Below are 7,368 nucleotides of genomic sequence, written 5' to 3' on the forward strand. Positions count from 1 at the left end.
GACCTTGGATGGCTGGGCTTTGTTCCACATCTCTCATATTCTAGGATCTGGGAAGAGTTTTAAGAGAAAGAAACAGTAGAGGCTGCAAGGCACCTAGACGCTGAGGCTCATAGCTGACATATCACTTTCTTTGCATTCTTTTGGTCCAAGCAAGCGAAAAAGCCAGCTCACATTCAAGAGATGGGGAAATGGACTTAATGAGAGGGGATGCAAACTCACATTGCAAAGGGGGCCAGGTCCAGGTACGGGGAATAATTGTAGCCATTTTTGCAACCCATCACAGCCCCAAACCCTTACTCTGCCTATAAAATTCTTTGTGATTTAGTCCCTGGCTTCCTCTCCAGCCTTACCTTATGCTACCCATCTTTTCATTCTTGGCATTCCAACCCCAACCCCAAGGACCTTCTTTTAGTCCCTTGAACCTAACAAGATTTTCCTGTACTGGAGACTACACACATGCTGATTCATTTGCCTAAAGTGCTATTCCCTCATTCAGCTGGACAATTGCTCCTCAACTTTCAGGTTTTAGCATAAGTGTTGCTTCTTTGAAAAAAATCTTCATTGACTAATCTAGACGAACTAGATCAGGTTCTCCAGCTATAAGTTTTTAGTGCACATCACTCTTTTTTTTAGTAGCACTTCTAACAGTTGGAATTAAATATTATTTTGAATGTTTGTTTAATATCTGCCTCCTCCTAGACTGTAGACTTCACAGACTTTAAGTCGTATATTTAACAAATGTTTATCGAATGCCAGTTATGTGCTAGACATTGTCCTAGGGTGCTGGGGATATGGTAGTGATAAAAGTAGACCAAATTCCTTTCTTCAGAGAATGCATGATCAGATGGAAACACTAACATTAAAAACAATTACCAAAACAAAAATAAAATTGCAGCAGAGATTGTTCTACAAAGGGGGGTTACATGATTCACCGGAGAGTCTCTCTAGTGGGGCCATTTGACAGGGAAATTGGGTCAGGGAAGGCTTTGTTGAGAGCTGAGATATGGAGAAAACATGTTAACTAGGCCAAGGCTGAGGGTGGAGGAGGTGGAGTGAGGCAGCTGTGACCAGATTCCTGGTGGGAGGGAGAATATTGAGTACAAAGGACTGAAAGGAGAGGCTGGAGGAAGAGAACGAGGGGATGGACAGCCCGAGGCTGGGGAGTTAAACAGAGCTGGATCACGCAGGGTGTTCTCTGCCAAGCTGAGGAGTTTGAGAGGGGGCCTACCATGAATTTGTCTGTGAACACGCTGAGTTTGAGATAACTTTGAGATATGCAAAGACTGCTTTTGAATAGGCAGTTGGGTATTAGGTTTGGAATTCAGAGGAGGGGATCTAAGCTAAAGATGCAGATGTGTGAGCTGATAACTAAAGCCACAGTCATATCTAAGACCCAATGGGGAGGCAGCTCTTCATTTTTCTGTGTGTCTTGAATTGTTTTTGGCAGTTGGAATGCCTGTGTTTTTAAATGTGTGAAATAAGGTGCATAAAATAACAATGGAAATACAGCTATCAAAATATTAAATTTGTGATATAAAAGTATACATGCTTCTTCATTAACTTATTAAATAACAGTGCTCAGTGGCAGTTCTAATAATTACTATACTTTCAAAGTGGTGATGAATATAGATTTTGAGACCCAGGGGATTCAGATACCTGGTATTTTTATTGGGGGCAAAGTTAACAGGTCCTGCTAAGACTGCTGTGGCTTGTTGCCTACATTCATAATTGAAGGAATTGCTAAATTTCAGGAAGAAGTGAGTGAAAATAAAAATGCAGTTTTTTTACATCCATGTTCATTGACCCCCAAGGGGCTTGGGGGTCCGAGATTAAGACCTTTGGTCTACAGTGAGAGGAAGAAAGTGCTTAGGATGCTAGGATAGCATCTTGGACCAAGCGGAGGAGGATAAGATTGCAAAGGGGCAGAAGAGAGGCCCAAGAGGCAGATAGAAAAATGAGAGTTTTGTCCATAAAAGCCATGGGAAGCAAGTGGTTCAAGAAGGAGGTGGTCAATTATGTCAAATGCTGAGAAGTTCCGCAACATGAACACTGATAAATTTGGATTTGATGGTTTTGCAGGGAATAGATTTGTCTTGTTTATTGCTTAATTCCTGATGCATTTTAAGGCACACGGTAGACATTTAATATCTCTTGAAGGAAGGGATGAATTGCTATCTTTCCTCATCAGATCTGGTGGGAGATTGCCTGCCAGATAGAACAGTCAATGGAGCCTGCAGACTCTTTTTAAATTGATTTCTTGACTGAGGGCTATGCAAGCTGTAGAGACTCTGCAAAGGTTAATTAACCCCCAGAGTTTTAGAGGCCCTCATTTGTGTGCCATGCCCTTGGGATGGAAGTTAAAGTAGGCCCTCCCTGTCTAGTCGCGGGGTTCTCCTGTTGGTTGCTCATACTGAGAGCTGAATGTCTCTGAGGGATTTGCCTTCATCTTGCATTTTCTTCCGGTGTCTGGCAGCAGGTGGGTGGATCCATGTATTTAAAAAGTGCTCTGTTGTGTGTTGGGAGATCTGGATTATCATTTTCTCAGTGCCTTCCTGGTAGATCATGAGCCATTTGTTCATTCTCTATACTGTCCTCCTGTGAAGTGGGGTTACTTCTCTTGGTTGTCTCTTACCAACTCCAGTGCTGTGGGGTGAGAATTGAATAATGTGTAGTTACCCCAAGTAAAGTAACCATTATGAGTTTTTGTCTTGAAAGTGTCTCTATTATAAGTTTGATCTGTTTAAAACAGCAGAACAATCTAAGATGATGATTGGGTTAGTGGAGGCAATAACTTGGCAATGATAGTAGCAAAGCTTGGGATTTGGTGAGGATTTAAAACTCAAGTTAGTTCAAGGGGTTTCATCCTGGGCTTCAGGGATCCCAGAAGGTTCTATGAGGTGCTCTGGGTGCTCCAGAATGGAAATAAGAGAGGCCAATCAGGTGGGACTTGGGACCCACAGGGACCACTAGAGCATCTCTTTTATATATTGGAGCATCTCTTTTATATATTGAGCCCCTCTACAATATCATTGGAAGAAAGGATTCTGGGATTCAAAATTTTGAAAATCACTGATTTAGTCTAACTTCCTCATTTTACACAAGGCAACTTAAGCCTAAAGAGATAGAAAGCTGTGCCCAAGGTCATATGGACAGTCAGTGGCAGAGCTATGACCAGGACTCAGGTCACATATATACTCATCGTTTTGTTTTTTTTTTTTATTAGTTTCAAGTATATAGTACATTGGTTAGACATTTATATAGTTTATGAAACAATCCCCCTGATTACTCTATCTTCCCTCTGGCTCTACACGTAGCCATTACCTTACCGCTGTCTGCATTCCCTATGCCATGCTCCCCATTCCTGTGACCATCTAACAACTACTAATTTGTATTTCTTTAAACCTTCACCACTTTCTCCCAGCCCCCCAACCCTCTCCCCTCTGGCCATCATCCGATTGTCCTCTATACATATGGGTCTGTTTTCCATTTGTTTGTTCTTTTTGTTCCTTAAATTCTGCATATCAGTGAAATCATATGGTAACATATATACTCTTTTATGGTTTTATTAAGTAAATGCTTATAAAGGCATGTATATTACCATTATGTATGCATGTAAAACACCATACTTACACATGGATCATGGATAATTTTTTCTAATTGCACATTTCCCTGTGAATTTATATGCTCTGAAAAGTGCTTGGGAAAGGGTGCTTAGGATTTTTACAATTCAGAAAGTCATTTTCACTCTTCTGGCTTAAGAAATACAAGGTAAATTGTGCAGACCTATGAAGATGTTGGGTGTTTTTTACGTACAGGGAAATGAACCCCAAAAGAAAATGGTCTAATGGGGTTAATAAAGGTAAGCATTCCTGGGGAAACAGGGAAATTAATCTGATGGCCAAAAACTCTGAGGGGTTAATGGAAATTGTAAAGCAACAGCTCTGCATTTTGAAAAGTCTATAAATAGCTCAAAGTCCCGAACCACCTCCCGAAGCTGTGATGTCGTTTATATTAACTTTAGTGGCTCTGTGCCAGGCTAGGATATAGCCTGAATTTATTCCAGCTGCATCCAGAGAACCCCTGCAGTATCTTTCAGCCATGACCAAAGGGGACAGGGCAGGTAGATAAAAGGCTGACTGGTTAGGAATTGTGAGCCTGATCCCTTAGTGAATGGTAAGGGGGCTGTGTGTGTGTGTGTGTGTGTGTGTGTGTGTGTGTGTGTGTGTGTGTGTGTGTGTGTGTGTGTGTGAGAGAGAGAGAGAGAGAGAGAGAGAGAGAGAGAGAGAGAGAGAGAGAGAGAAAGAGAAAGAGAAACAGAAAGAGAGAAACAGAAAGAGAGAGAAGGAGAGGGAATTTTTGTGTGGTATCTCAATTTGACTAGATTTCAATTTGACTACAGCATGTAGGCCTCCTGAGGCTTAGACCATTTTTTTTTTTTTAATCTTTAGTATTTTTTTTTGTAATAGGATTTTGATTAGCAGGACATGGTAGACTCATTTATGAGCCTTAGGGCTTGTCTACTTCAAGTTCCTCATTTTTCCTGAGAGGTCCAGATTGGAAGGTTACTGGCCATGCCTCAGACAGCCAGTGAAGCAGAGACAGACTTCTCTGATCTCTCTGATAGAGCTGACCCCCCTTCCTCTGTGTTTCTGTAGCTCCTGTCCCATTCCATCTCAGCCCATTTCGCCTGATGTTTGCTTGTCTCTCTCACTAACCTGTGACTGTCTTGATAGCAGGGACTCTGTCTTATTCAACTTTGATGCCCAGTGCCTGGCAGAGGGTCTTGGCATATTGCAGGAGCTTCGGAAATTTTTGATGATGGATTAAATGAATGAATGAATGTATGAGATTTCTTAGAAGAAATAGTCTAAGAGTCAAATTGTCCTGTAAAAAGAGACAGGAGGTCATTGGAAAAAAAAATTGAATGGAAGCCAAGCGCTGTTCTCCCTTCTCCTAATTAAGAAACAACAATGACTTTTATTTCTATAAAAATTTATGAGTACAAAAAACATTCATTTGATCCTCCTGATAATTTTCGAGAAAGACTGGGCAGATGTTTGTTATTCCTAGTTCATGGATGAGGAAGCTGAGGCCCTGGGAGACTCAACACTTGTTCAAGGTCACACAGCTGCTAAGAGGCCAGGACTCAAGTCCTCTAGGTGTCAGCCAGAGCTGTCTTTTTCTTCTTCTGGGGGCAACTATCCTGTTGGATTGCCTTAGGAAAACCTCGTAGGAAATCTCTGAGTGAGTAATCGTGGTCAGGCATTTGATGAAAGAAAACCAGAGCGAGCATTTATTTAGTGCTTTCTAGATCCTTTGCTGTGGTTTCTCATAAAGCATCTCATTGGTCCCAAGTACAACCCTGAGATGTTCCTGCTATGGTCACTCAATACTGCATAAACAAAGCAACAGAATCAAAGACATTGATTTGCTCCTATTATCTAATTGATAAATTAGCTGGGCCCAAGTCTTTAGTCACGTGAGCGCTAACTCCAACTACTGTACCATCAGGCATCAGCCCAGAGATCGATGAGAGAAATCTGAGAGCAGGAGGAAATATCCCACAATCTAAGGAAACTGCATCCTGTGTGCAAGATGCCAGCATTCGTGGGCTAAAGGCTGTGCTGGAGACAGGGATGCCGGGGAGACAAGGAAAAGTCCTGCAGAAGATGAGAAAATAGGCAAAAGCAGAGGGACAGGAAAGAAGCCAGTGATTTTATCAGCAGAGCATGGATGGGAAAGAATGATGTAAACTAAACAAATGCAGAGAAACAGAACATATAGTTCTCCCTGTTAAATGCCTTTAAGCTGCAAAATGTAAAGAGATGATATTTTTGTATTTGTGACATTTTAGATTTCAGCTACTTGCAATTTTAAATGGAAAAAAGAAAATCCCGTTACTGAGTTAAGGAAGGACACAGCACTTAGCTGCTAATTGCCATTCTTTGACAATCCAGGAAGATATCCTCAGCTTATTTAAAATAAGCACGTTCTCAACTCCTCACTTCTCATCACTGACGTCACTGCTCAGGGAAAGGTGGTGAGAAAAGACCAGGAAAACACATCAGGAACCATGAATCAGAGCATGTTTTAAAAATTAACATTATCCCAAAGAGGGCCCTGAGACAGAAAGGGCAGCCAGGGATGCCCCTTCTGAGCCAGGGCATGGGGTTGCCTGCCGGGTCTTCCTGATCTTTGAGTCCCCTCTGTCCATTGTTCCTTTTCCGCAGAAGGGTGGCATGGCTCGCTCCAGGCCTTAGCCCTGCAAATTGGTTCTTCTCTTTGTTTGAGGTTTCGATTGATCTCAGATTTAATTTTGTCTTCTAGGATTTCCTGATAAATCTCCAAGTAGGAAACAATATTATTTTTCCTTTCTTCTCAGTGAAAAGAGGGCAGGACCTTACAATAAGTTTTCTTTGTGAGAGAGGATGATTTGAAATGTTTGTAGGACAGGAAGAAATAAAAAAAAAAAAGATTGCAAATAAAAGGAGCTCGGCAGGACCTGAGAGAGTAGCTGCTCTAATCAAGTTACCACTGCCCCTAACCAAACATTTCAGCCTCATCACCACTGCCCTGTTCTCCACCAAAAAATATTCCTAAACCTTTGAACTAATGGGTTCAGACTCGAACTGCAACTTCCATGCTGTCTAATGCTCTTGGATTTGTCAACATAGAATTTTCAAAATGTCAAAAACACCACTGAATGAAAATGTGTCAAAGACTTACTTAATGCGTTAATTAACAAGGGCATCAGCAGGATGTTAAGGCTGTCCCTTAGAGGGCTGGTGACCTTGAGGACTGACTCTTTCTGGGAAAGGATCTTCCTTGGCTCTGCAAGGCCCCACAGTGTGGCCACAGCTTTTGTCTTTTGCTGTCTTGACCCCCTGACGCGGGAGCAGCTAGATGGAGGTGAAATCTCCACCTTCCCAGAATGCAAAGAGCTCCCATAAGTGCACAGCTTTTCTGTTGTTGGATTTTAAAGGAATACTCCCTTCATCTCATAGCTCTGTCTTGTCATGTAATAGATTCTTCCAAGGCGTGAATAAGGCCATTCTCTTTGGAAACTGAGTTGGTAGGATTGATTATTAGATGGCAGCTCTTTCTCAGGCAGGTTTAAGATAAAAATGAGATGAGGTTGTGAGTAGGAATTTTGAAGTTAGACTTCACTGAATTCTTTTGTTTTAGACGCTCACTAGATTCATTTGAACCCAGAGCCAGGCACATAGTGGATGCTCAAGAATTTCCCTGAGGGCAGCAAGGACCCCTTTTTCCCAGAGGGGGTGTGTTGAAGGCCTGGTAGGAAGTAAGGTGCCTGCCATGTACTACTGAATGATCTTCATTGCTGAGAGCATTTTCTTGCTTGCTCAC

The sequence above is a fragment of the Pteropus vampyrus genome, unplaced genomic scaffold (assembly GCF_000151845.1).
Source record: "Pteropus vampyrus isolate Shadow unplaced genomic scaffold, Pvam_2.0 Scaffold1, whole genome shotgun sequence".
Lineage (NCBI taxonomy): Eukaryota > Metazoa > Chordata > Mammalia > Chiroptera > Pteropodidae > Pteropus > Pteropus vampyrus.